We start from the raw sequence: 13,656 nt of genomic DNA, 5'->3' as shown, positions 1-13,656 counted from the left end.
AGGCCTCATTTACTTCTTGAGAGCGTAAAGATGTGAAAATCGCTGTGTGATTAAGACTATCAAAAGCCTTAGAATAATCCACAAAAGCCAGGTATAACGGTTTATGGTACTCGTTGTATTTTTCTATTATTTGGTTAAGTGTAAACAGATGGTCGGTTGTGGAGAAGGAAGGACGAAATCCGGCTTGCTCGACTGGTTGATGTTTGTCTAATTGGCCTCTTATGTATAATTTTTATAAACAGTTTATATAGATGGGAAATTAGGCTTATGGGGCGATAGTTATTGATTTCGGACTTGTCGCCTTTTTTATGGAGAAGAATAATATTGGAATGGGTAAACTGTTTCGATATCTGGCCAGAATATAAAATGGAATTAAATAAAAAGCGTGTAAAAGATTAGTGATATGTGGTGTTAAAGTGGTTTTGAACAATTTTAGTATCTCAGTACTGATGCCATCATCTCCAAGACTCTTATTGTGCTTTATTAAGCTTTTGAAAGCTATATCAACTTCGCCACCAGTAATGGGAGAGATAGTGTCAGCACAGAGGTATTCGATAGGGTCAGAGGGTCTTGATGAATCTTTGTATAAGTTTTGTAAAAATCAGTACATATGTGTGTTATTGTGTCTCTACTGTGACATAAATTATTATTATTCTTTAATATTATTACAATTACAATTAGACTCCGGGGTTTGACATCGTGTGACTTCATATACCTATTATCACTTTTAGACAGTGAGATAAGTCTTATCTCATAAGTGAGTTGCATTGGTTGATAGCTGACGTCAGAGGGTCAGATAACGGTCATTATGGGGTCCGACTTTTAATTGAGATAATAAAGAAAAGACTATTGTTGAACTCATTTCCAGTTGTAATTTCCAAGTTTTTGAGACAAACGTGTTAGTTCAGTGTTATTTTTAACTCGTGGCGAAACTCATTGTCACACATCGTACTCCTATTTTTAACAAGCTTATATATTAGGTCGACTTGTAAGTAGGTAAGTAACTATGCAATGGAACCTAAGGTTATCAATTTAACTATCTTCCAAGGATCGCAGCACAAATCGTCGCATCGCGAAAATTTGCAGCTGTATGTAGTTCTGATGACAATACAATGATACCTATATCGTGTTCCGAGGATCAAAAAATAAAAGCAAAAGAAAGTCCAACAGGCATTTATTTAATAATTCCAAAAGATTTGTGAACCCAGAATAGATGAATTTTTAATTTGGTAAAATTTTGGCAATGCAATGGAAATAATTTAATACATTCACAAAAAATAATTTACATTAGTAACCAGATACCTACATAGGTTCGGTGTCAAAAAGGAAAATAGAAGATTCTTAACATAGGTCACAACATCTTTACTCTTTTTTAATAAGGATACCTAAACAATGAATTAGTATTTGCCTGCAATAATTATAATCTTTAAATTAGCAATATCAAAAAATACAGAATAGCTATAAATATCATCATTTGCCTAGCCTAGTAGTAGTTGCTTCTAGTTTAACCAGATGCAGCTGAGCACCAGTGTTTTACATTGATCAAGTGCGTCTCTGACCTCGTAAACCCAGTTGTTTGAGCAAATCAATACCCCTTGGTACAATACTGGTTGTAAGCAGTCGTCTTGGCTTCTGACAGCCGAGATCTACAATTTAACCATCTACAATCTATAATTTTCCATGGAACAAACTGCCTACCCGTGAGGCTTTAACATAGCCATAAGCGCCTCAAATAGAGAGAAAATTTTATGCAACTTATTACTTAAATGAGAAATGAGATTAACATTGAAAACATATAAAGACGGCGGAAACACAAGAATCAAGGTTAATTTAAAAATAGTGGCAAATACTTTTATTCAATACTTTTTTATTAACATAATTCGAATCTCTCCCAGATTCTTGTGTGCTAAGTATAAGTGAAGATGAGATACAGGCCGATGTTACAATAATACATAAAGTAGTGGAATGCTGATTTCAGGTTTTGTAATAACACACGCTCGTCAGTCGAGTTACTCGAATTTGGGTACCAAATAATCTGACAGTTTGCAAAAACGAAAGCAGTTCTAATACTTTTTAATTCGAGTTGGCAATAGAACTATACTAGGGCTCGCTTCCAGTCTAACCAGATACAGCTGAGTACCAGTATTTTACACGGAACGACTGCCTATCTCACCCCCTCAACCCAGTTACCCGGGCAACCCGTTACCCTTGGAAAGATAGGTTGTAAAATTTTCGTATTTTTGACTACCCTTAACGACTGTCAAGGATGTTCATAATGACAGCCGGGGCCCGTCAATTTAATATGACTCTGTTTTACACAATTTCCAAATTAAATGCCTCAAACAATACGTGCTGACGAACGTGCGTACAAAAGATACTACAATAATACTGTTTTTAGAAATGACATTGCAGACTAATTTACCTACGCACTTCACTTAAGTACCGATGACAAACAGCATGTTGTTATCATAGAACTATAACACAGTCAGGAATAGGCCATTATCTGATATCAGTTTTAAAAAATACTTTAAATCAATTATTTAAAATACATATGTATAGTCTGGAATGAAAACGGTGGTCTTGTATTTAAGGTGGAATCTTGAAGTAATTTTCATTTCAGATCAAAATGCCTAGACCATAATTGCCATTACAATCGCAGATCTAGAGAATATAATAAGAAGTATCACACAGTCGTAAAAAGATCATCTTTGAATGAAACCAATGTGTTTTTGCTCCTGTGATCCGAAAAATATAATATCAGCAATCGTCAGACAAAATACCAACCCGTAATGAATGTTTTTTGTTCGCATTTCTCCCTTTAAGATGTGGCGATTTTTTTAGGTATTGCATTCTCTAAATCTGGGAATGTAACGGGTACTTAACTACAAGAAAATTTAGGTAATACATTAAAAACATACACAACCACTAATTCAGAATAGATTAATAACACAACAGGCTAAAACATGAAACACATGCTTGTCTATCTTTTTTTTAATTTAACTTCATCAGGAACTTCTAACTACTCACTAATCCTATGGCAAGACTACAAGGTACATCACAACTGTTCCCACACATTTGTAAGTGTCGGCGAGATCACTTCTAGCATATTATGTCCACACACACGTTGCAATTTCACAGATCGTTTAGAAATATGCGCACTCCATTATTGTTCACTAGAGACAGTAGACCAGAAGAAACAGTGAAGGTACCGCACACCATCGGAAGTTCGCCTCAGATAATTTCCTTAGTTTGGTTTTACGAACGTTGTTTTTAACGTAACACGGGTTGTCATGGCAACAGCTGCAGCTTTAAGGCCAGTTCTGATGAGGTAACATGCAGTGGATATTTGCACTGTTCAAGTATGGCGTAATTCGGCTTTACCAATGTTTGGATGTCGAAGGCATTCTGACAAGGCAACAGTAGCAAATAGTCACATTTATATGAATAGTTGAGTAGATTTTTCCAGTGATGTGTTTCATTTTATAAATTGGAAAAACTTAATTTAAGTAATTTTTTCTGGAGGCACTATTAGCATTGATTCCCAGTTATTTCCTCGTACCTGGAAAATAAAAAAAAGATTAATATACATACTAAAATAACAGAGACAATTAATCCGATTCTCTCAAACTATTAAACCGATTTGACAAATTCTTTCACTATTGAAAAGGAACACTCTTTCCGAAAAATAAAGATTATAGGTATTTTATCCCGGCTCGGGCAGCAATTCTCTCGAAATGCTTCTAAAACCTCGGAAAATCGGCTAACTAGTATAAAATATGCAAGTACGAAAGCCACCATTCATAATCTTGGCTGAATAAGTATTTAATAAAAAAAAGCTGAATAAATAACGCAAAATTGGGAAAGCTCAACACTTGACGGGGTGGTGGAATTGTAAACCTTATGTCTATAAATAGAAAGAGTATATTGTAATTAATCTTTAAATGCATGGCCGTGGTTCCAGAACCGTCTATGACGTAGAGTGCGATAGCAAATCATATGGATACCAATCAGTGGGGAAAGCCCACCTCTATCTTATGTACGTAACCTCAAAAATCCACCTCATTATAAAACGTGGTCTTGAAATAGACCATCTTCTTGAAACAATAACCCAAACCTAGCATTGAAGTCGGTATTTTCACAACCACGTTATAAAACGTGGTTGTCATAAGTTAAAATGTATCTACATAAATTAGAGTAGGTATTTAGATATTACTACAGAAAGCTTCAGGCACTAGACCTACAATATTTTCTATTCATGTGCCATAAACATTTTTGTCGCTAAAACAACAACGCCCTCTGTCTAACATAAAGGAAGCTAAAGCACCGTCGCGTTTCGCGCGTACTTTGAACATCATCCTCCGAGCCTTTTTCCCAAACTACGTTGGGGTCGGCTTCCAGTCTAACCGGATGTAGCTGAGTACCAGTGCTTTACAAGGAGCGACTGCCCTATCTGACCTCCTCAACCCAGTTACCCGGGCAACCCAATACCCCTTGGTTAGACTGGTGTCAGACTTACTGGCTTCTGACTTCCCGTAACGACTGCCAAGGATGTTCAATGACAGCCGGGACCTACAGTTTAACGTGCCATCCGAAACACAGTCATTGGCGTCTAAGATATACTTAGAAAGTACATACAAACTTAGAAAAGTTGCATTGGTACTTGCCTGACCTGGAATCGAACCCGCGCCCTCATACTCGAGAGGTTGGTTCTTTGCCCACTAGGCCACCACGACTTCCTTACTTTGAACATGCCAGCCATAATTTAATGAATGCCTCATTTCATTTTACAAGAATCTATTAAAGTAAGAAACACTTGTATAATCTCTGTTGTGTGATGGGTGGTCAAAATTGGTCCACTTTAGGTCTGACACAGAATTTTCTAGAAAGTGCAAGCCAAAAGTCTGATTATACGAAAGGGGCTCTAGCACCGCGAAAGCGTGGGCGCCGCACGTTGGAAATGTCGCCAGTAATTTAATGAATGCATTTGATTTTACAAGAATCTAATAATATAAGTGTATCTTTTAACCACTATTTACACACCATTTTTATAGACACCCTGTTCCGATATTTAACAAAATATACAATAAATACAAATACATTTAGTCCACTTTAGGTCTGACATAGAATTTTCCAGAAAGTGCAAGCCAAAAATCAAAGGTATTTCAAACAACAAAACAGATTGTGATACGAAATAACCTATGAATTAAAAAGCACGGGAAAAAATTAAGACTTACAGCTCACAGATTACGCAGAGACTATTACTTCCATAATAAATCCTTCCGGTGCCTTCCGGACACTGGTCATAAGTTATAGCACTGCAGTCATAGTGCATCATCATAGCAAGAATTAAAAACACAACCAAACTTAATTTAAAAGCACTGGCCGGTGACATTATGATAAGGCAATTAACACGTCCGACTCCGACACGAATCCTATTCACTCTAACAGAGAAATGGGAATCAACTGAATATGATGAGCCTAAGCCCCCTCCAATAGCCAATTGCTGTTGCCATAATAAAAAAATAATTCGTACCATGCAAAAAAAAATAAAGACTATTATTTTAAATAGTTAGATAATAATTGATAATAATTATTTTAAATAAAAATAAGAAGCTGGCATTAACATTGAATTATTATCTTTGTCAAGTGACAGTGACACAAATCGCGATAACACAATTAATTTCCATTCTTAAGTAATGAATATGAAATGACCGCATTGGTTTAATAATTATGATTATTTTAATCTAGCAATACTCTTGTTATTGAAATTATGCAAGTCACTTCTTTGTTTTGATTTAGATATAATACTTATTTCCGAGTATTTAACTGAGTTTATAGGAACATTTTTGGAATAAAAATATATAGTGTAAGAAATTATAAATCGTGGGATGTGTAAATGTTTTTATATGTACACAATGTAAATATATCAAGTGCATACAACTTGTGTTGTCAGTGTGTTTATATAAGATTACAAAGTAAATGGATACACTTTTATAACAAAATAAAAATCATTTAACTAAGATTAAGATTTGACAAGCTGTTGAAAAGTTTACTCTTATCAAAATAAGTTGTTGATGAACATTTTCAGAATATATTTTTCGTGTCTTTGCAAAACATTGTTTTAAGGTTCGTTTTAATGGTTTTTTTTATATGGATCTGTACACTAGTGTTTTAGTGAAATATTATTGTTAGTTTTTCCTCGTTTTGTTAAGATAACACCATTTACGAGAAGCATATGGCTTACTTTTTTCTTAGCATAAAATATAGATGGCAATGATTTAACCTTTATAACCTAACTTTGTGAAATGTGTTATCATTTTTGTTCCCAAGAAACTGAAGATTCTGTTTCAACCCTTTGTTGAAACAAAAGATATGAATTCTTTTGAAGCTTATGTTGACATTATTGCTTAATTTGATTGTATTCTATACATATAATAAATCTGTAGAAAGTGATTGTTTGTTCGGGATTCACGTAAAATCTACGAATTTAATGCAGACAATGCTTATATACAAAAGTTCTACGTAACTTGGGGTATTACTTAGGCTTTGTTTTATCGAAATCGGTTCACTCTATCAAAAGATATGATTAATTTAGTGAATTCAAGATGTAAAATATTACGACACGCAATCTGTTTGACAAAACAGTACAGGTTAAAGTAGCTCCATCTGTGGTAAATAAAATACATCAAGAAGCGAGGTGGTAAATAACAATGAATTACCATTTACATTCTTTATATACTATTATTTCAATAGATGGAGTTGTGTATTTTCCGTAATTCACCATATTTTAACACGTAGTGTAATTTTTCGATAGACATTTCAATAGTGTTTGTCAGTTTGCCGTGCCACATCAAAATCCAACTATAATTATTACCTTGATGAAAGGAAAATTAATAGATCTCAGCCAAATTTAAAACGGTGCCATCTAAATTATTTTTTGAACATTATGTCAAAAATTGTGGAACAATTAATTATAATTTAAAGTTACAGATGGAGTTCATATCAGGATTTTTTCATAAACATAGTTTAGCTTATCTTCCACTAATGTAGTGAGTAGTATTATTTTTTTTGATGCAAAATATGAAAACTTGATCCTAGAAGAAATCAGGATCTATCTCTCGCAAGCGCTGCTAAGCGTGAGATAATGTAGGCTTCTGTAGCTTTAAAAACCAGCCCAGATACAAAGTGCAGATAAGTAATGGGAGCTGCCTTATCGCGTCTGAAATCGTACAAAATACGCGTCGCATACCAGATACATGCTTACTTTCAACTTCCGATCGCAATTAATACACTGTTCACGATTACGAACAGTCTCAGTTAGACACGAGCCAAGTCTAAAAAAACACCTTTTATATAAAACTACGTTTGATATCATTCAATTACAAAGACAGGATTGTTCTCTGTTGCAAATCCTATCCACCTATATCCTATCCTAATCCAGAATGCATTGCAGGTGTGCATTGCACAAAAACCAATGGTATCGTATTCGAGAAGTCAAAAGAGTTGACCTGCCAACGTCAGCTTCTGCACTAAGCAAGTGTTCTTAATAGTACCATCAGAATTACATTCATCGTTGAATGAGGTGAATAAATTTTCAGAAACCACAATAACAGTGGGAGCCAAAGCGTATTATCGCTTCATAGAGCTCTGATTGGCCCCAGGTGACCAAGTCAGGTCTGATTTGTTCGTTCATCAGATCTTTGAAAGTGTTTCGGTGGATACTTACTGTCGTCCTGTTTACGTGTGACACAAAATATGGTATATAAACGTCCTCGGCAAGAGCGAAATTTTCCCAGTGTGCGGTAGTGACGCACAGTATACAACACTTATGTTTCTTTTGATTTGCTTTCTCCACCAAGAAATGACAAATTGCGAGCGTACATTTTGAACATCTTGGCAAAACTGCAGGTTTCAAGTACGAACACATGAAGTGGACTCTCTCAGATACGTACATTTTGCCTATTCGTGAACTAATGCAAACATTTCGGTGGAGTCCCGGCTTAGGCCACCACATTAGGCGTGCGCGATCCTCGGGCGTGTGAGTAGCGCGGACGCCGCGCGTGCGTCGCGAGCGCGTTGCGTGAGCGTCGCGTTTTGCTGCCCTGCGGCATTTGTAGCGCGCTCGCGTTGACGACGTTTACTGCTAAGGCGTTTAGCCGGCGGCGGGGATAGCGGGCGAAGGGGTAAGAACGCAACTCGAGCGCCGCGTGCTCGCCTCGAGCGCGTCGCTTGCACTCTTCACACATGCCGCAGGGCAGCAAAACGCGATGTTCACGCAGCGCGCTCGCGACGCCCGCGCTACTCACACGCCCGAGGATCGCGCACGCCTAATGTGGGATCAGCCTTACCATAGTGAGTAAGTGAAACTATCCTACCCTATGCGCCTGCTGATGATGATGACTCATTTCATCATCCATCCAGCTATTCCCCAACTATGTTGGTGTTGGCTTCCAGTCGCCGAATCTGTTCGAGTACCAATATTTTGCTTGGAGCGACTACCTATCTGATCTCTTCAATCCAGTCACATGACAAGACATTATCCATGGTAAGACTGACAGACTTTCTGGCTTCTGATTAGTCACAGCAGCTGCAGAAAATGTACAAATGACAGCTTTGTCAGACTCAAAGCATATAGACATAGATTATAGCTGTTTCCTGTGAAAATTACTTACGCACTATACGTAATAATTTTCCAAATTGGCTGACTAGATCCAGAGATATTCACAACGTCACAAACTTTACTTATTTTGTTTAGATAAATGGTCACATCCACAACACAACCTTGATCAATGAATCTATGCGACTGCTAAGTGCTAATCCTAATTATACTGTCACGTGAAAGAATGCACCTACGGGATAAGTAGTATTTTGACGATTCTATATTGCCCACGCAGACGAAGTTGCGGGCAACAGCTAGTTGTGAATAAAACAACAGACATTATGATATAGTACCACTCTGAATGATTTGAATTGAAAACCCACATTGTAGCACAGAAGAGATCAGCCATTACTTATGTTAGACTAAACGAGAGACGTATTCTAATCTACTAGAGCCTATGCCTACATAATCATCACCATCATTATCAGTCTATCGCAGTCCACTGCTGGACATAGGCCTCTCCAAGTGCACGCCACTGAGATCGATTTTCGGCTTCTCACATCCTCCTGCCAGCCGTCTTGCGCAAGTCATCACTCCACCGTGCCTGAGGACGTCCTACACTACGTTTGCCGAGGCGTGGTCTCCACTCTAGAACTCGTTTACCCCAACGGTTATCGGTTCTTCCGCTAATATAGCCAGCCCACTGCAACTTCAGCTTGCTGATTCGGTGTGCTTTGCCAGCGTCCGATTAACTACTTGACTTGATTGCTAGACTTGACTGCCTACTTGATGTCTTCGTTGGCGCAATGGTCACCACGCCGGACTAAAACATACCGAACTGATGGTCCCGGGTTCGATTCTCAGTACGGTCAACATTAATTATTAACGAAGTTACAAAATACTAGAATAGTTTTCAAATATTTTATACAGGTCTTTAATTAAGAAAATAAAATTGTTAATAAAAAAAACACTTGTCATTATTATGACAAATAGTCATAGGTACAATTATGTTCCCGTAAAAAAATATGCGACTAGATAATGATAGACGCAGTTATCATTTAATGAGGGTTCCGTACCCAAAGGGTAAAACGGGACCCTATTGTTTTAGCTCTTCTGTCCGTCCGTCCGTCCGTCCGACTGTCACCAGGCTGTATCTCATGAACCGTGAAAGTTAGAGAGTTGAAATTTTCGCAGATGATGTGTTTCTGTTGCAGCTATAACAACAAATACTGAAAACTAGAATAAAATAAATATTTTGGGGGCTCCCATAATTTCATAGTTTTATTAGGAAATCAAATTCAAAGTCCTTATCATATAATTTTGTTTATAGGTAATATTTCTGAGAGTAAGACGATATTAAAGTGTTATCAGTATCATTTTCTTCTTAAAAACTCGTAGAATCAAGTGATAAGCGAAGAGTACCTAATATATGAGTCCGAGGCCCGATTCTGCTAAGTTAAACTCATGTCTGTTAATGTCAAAACTGAATAAAAATTTAATCGCAATAGCAGTTTTAACCTTAGCGGACATTCTGCTAATAACAAGACTAGTCGTATACCAATGCAGTGGTCTGCCTTTTGGTCTATACGGTAGTTTGCTCTACCAATCATATTGCAATCGTTAATCATTTGAATCACAGAAAAAGATAAAAACGTTTACCTATTTGAAAGAAAAAAATGCGGAATGTCTCATACGTTTCAATCGTAATTGAGTCGTGACTGGATCTCAGTCGGATGTGAATCGAATATCGCTAAAGTAAAATTCGCAGAATCGAGCCCCTGGTCAGACTTTACGAAGAATATAGATATAGATTAGATAGTTTTTGTCACCTATGGGAAGCAGTTATCTCGAGACGCGAGTGAAACCGCGGGGGGAAGGTAGTTAGTAATATAAGATATTACTAAGTATACCTATCAGAACAGGAAACATGATGAGTGATGGAAGTTTAGAGAATTTCAGTAATATGGTGGCTAAATTGATAATGTCAATGACTCATGCGTCGATTAACCTTGTAATATGTATTTTTATACTAATATTATAAGGCTGAAGAGTTTGCTTGTTTGGTAGACTCAGGATGAAAATATCTGATACTTCATTTAAAAATTGAGCGCTGGATAGATAGGTAGTCCACTCATTAAGAAAGGTAGATGCTCATTAAAGAAAAATATCCTAAGAAACCTGAATGCATCGGAATAAAGTAATTCACCGGTTTGGATTATCCGTTCAGATGAATCATTTGTTCAAACAAGTTATCGGAAGAATGTTTCATACTTATGTTCTGTACGTTTTTTACCTGCATAGGTATTTAAATATGCACAAATCGACACAGTAACCTAGGTCAATTTCAAAATAATTCCGGAATATTGATTTCTAAATTTCAAGCCTGTTTTCGAAATATGGATTACCTAAGATTAGAAGATTACCTGAGAAGAGCCTTTTTTTCGCAATCTCCATTTTTTCCTTTTGCAATTTTTTTAGTTAAATTAACCTTGTTTATTATCAGTAATATGGATCAATGACCTACATATAACAGTCTATCGAAAGTTTAAAATGTCACGAGGTTGTCCGAGTTGAACTAGCACCTCCTTTAGGAGGTATTAAAACCGGTTATAAAACATGCTAACATTGTATTTATTATTACGCAAAAAAGATTTATCAATAAAGAACGGAATGTCACACATAATATCAAAACAAACCGGGTTGTTCCCGACAGCGAGCGCTTAAAGTTTCATAATATTGCATGACACTGAATGTCCTTATCAAATCATTGTCTGACTAAATTATGACAGAAAATCACACTCTATTGAACGTTAGATGGTGAAATACTGAAAAAGGAACTCACTTGTCACATCGCCAGCATTTATAGTAGTGCCAAATGTACCCGTCTGGGCATGGGCTGGAACCACTATTCATGACACTTCGTTGCACCCTTTTACTCCTGAAGTTCTTTTCTGCAATTTTCACCACACATTTTCCGGACAATGAAGCACATTTAGTACGCTGTGCAGATTTAATATGCCTATTATTATCATCTTTAAGTGCACTGATAAACGCGAACAGCATCGCTGCGCAGAAAATCAGCAATATAAACTTCATTTTTATTTATCTTTTATATGAGTCACTCACTGTTTAAACACTACCGTTCGCTTCGAGAATCGAGATTGGAATGAATCGTGTTTGCTGACCGGCTATGTTCAACGTTCGGTTCGGGGCTGGCAAGGTTCTTGGCGCCAGACAGGTGACAATATGACACATAAGAGTTTGATTTCAATGTTGTTAGCTTAGCGGTAGACTCATATAAGCAAATATTCTTGACATAATCGGTTATAAGACAGCTATTTTTATTTTTATATGACTCAAAATCGGTATCTACATTGGTCGTCAATAAGCCTTTTTATTCGCTGATATGGGAAGTGGAATATTTCCTGCAAGGTTGATCTATTCGAGACAGTAACAGTTAATAAATCTAGGACTTGTCAAGCTACTTTCACACTACAAGTGGATGTCACTTAAGATTTTGGCTTATAGGAATTGGCTTTCATTAAGTAATATACAATCTTTGCAATATACATCCTACGGTAGGTATACTAAAAAAACGTAAACATCTGTATGTACCTATGAATATTTGACCGTTTTTATAGCTTCCTAGCGAGCCGCCAGAAATGCCCCGAAAATCGGTTGAGTAGTTTTGAAGATTTAAGCGTACAAAGAAACATATAGGGATATAGGGACAGAATGAGCGACTTTGTTTTGTACTATGCAGAGTTATTACATAATATAGGCTGCTCTTATCCGAGTACAGGCAGAAGTCTTCTCCAAAAGCTAGTACATTGTAATAGTCGTAAGTATAATATTGAGAAATATTGTCTTTAATAACTTGATTGTTACAGTGTCCTATGACGCTACCTGTTTTCAAACAGTTTTCAATAACAAACGAAGATAAACAATGCGTCATTAACGTTATTTACTTACCTATATCTTAGAAATGGATACAGTCTATACAATGTGTTAGTTTGACCGAGGCATAATGTTCTCTATATGCTTTCATCTCAAAGTCAAAGGTTTTTATTTCATATAGATCTATTACAAGTGCTTAAGAAACGTCAAGCTAGTCGCACGGTTTCAAAGAGTGGAGAAGAACTGACAAGAAACTCCATAGCCACTCTTAAAAAAAAAGTCTATCCCTCGTACCATAAAAAATTTTAAACGTCAGTTTAACACTTGTCTAAAAATGACAGATTATGACGTTGAAATTTTGCAGCCAAACTTTTTTTAGACAAGTGTTAAACGTAAGTCGACAGATGTTTAAGTTTTTGTAGTAAGACCATGTGTGTCTATCTATACTGATATTATCAAAAAATCAATATTTGTATTTTTGTTTCTTTGACTAGGTACTTGACTTATCGGCTCGACTTGACAAGTCGTCAAGTCACTTGACTGAGAAAACAATACTTTTTCAAATGTCAACGTGCCATATGGATTTAGTAAGTGAGTTCCCAGAATATGACTTGAAGGCGTTCTCAATTTTTCCTTTTTACTTTTCTCCGCTGTAAAATAAGGCAAAAATTATTAGCTACCAATTACCTTAGCCACGAGCCGTAGCGATAAGAGCGTGTCGTTTTAATACATAAATATTATGAAGTGTGTATTACGTAGCTGATAAGAATATGTATATAATTACGTGTTGAACAGATTACTTGACAGTGAACTCGGCAATAAACGATTAAACGAATCAAGTTCTCAAGTTTATCAAGGTTAAGCATAATATCCGGCCTTCGATAACGTATGTGTCAAGTATTATTAATAGGAAATAATTTATCAATATAGGTCAGTTATAGAGATCGTAGCTAACTTCCTAAAATCACGGACCGACAGTTTATAAAGTTAAGCAACGCTTGGCGCGGTTAGTTCGTAGATGGGTGACGATCTTGTCATAATGAGTTCTTCCGTGTTTCTGAAAACACTGTAGGTACTGGCTGTCAGTTGAACATCTTTGGCAGTCGTTAGGTATATTAGGTTGCCGGTTGTGCTCCATGTAAAACACTGGTACTCAGCTG

General features: G+C 36.5%; 1 long non-coding RNA gene across 1 annotated transcript; it reads right to left on the bottom strand.

Moving 5' to 3' along the window:
* Window positions 1–1,157: 1,157 nt before the first annotated feature.
* LOC110383719 (uncharacterized) lies at window positions 1,158–11,844 on the bottom strand. Its single transcript, XR_002430106.3, has 2 exons — window positions 11,442–11,844; window positions 1,158–3,559 (listed from the first exon to the last, which is right to left on the bottom strand). It is a non-coding gene; the product is annotated as an uncharacterized LOC110383719 (long non-coding RNA).
* Between the last annotated feature and the right edge of the window lie 1,812 nt (window positions 11,845–13,656).

This window comes from Helicoverpa armigera, chromosome 8, assembly GCF_030705265.1.
Source record: "Helicoverpa armigera isolate CAAS_96S chromosome 8, ASM3070526v1, whole genome shotgun sequence".
NCBI lineage: Eukaryota > Metazoa > Arthropoda > Insecta > Lepidoptera > Noctuidae > Helicoverpa > Helicoverpa armigera.
This window is presented reverse-complemented; position numbering and strand designations above follow the sequence as displayed.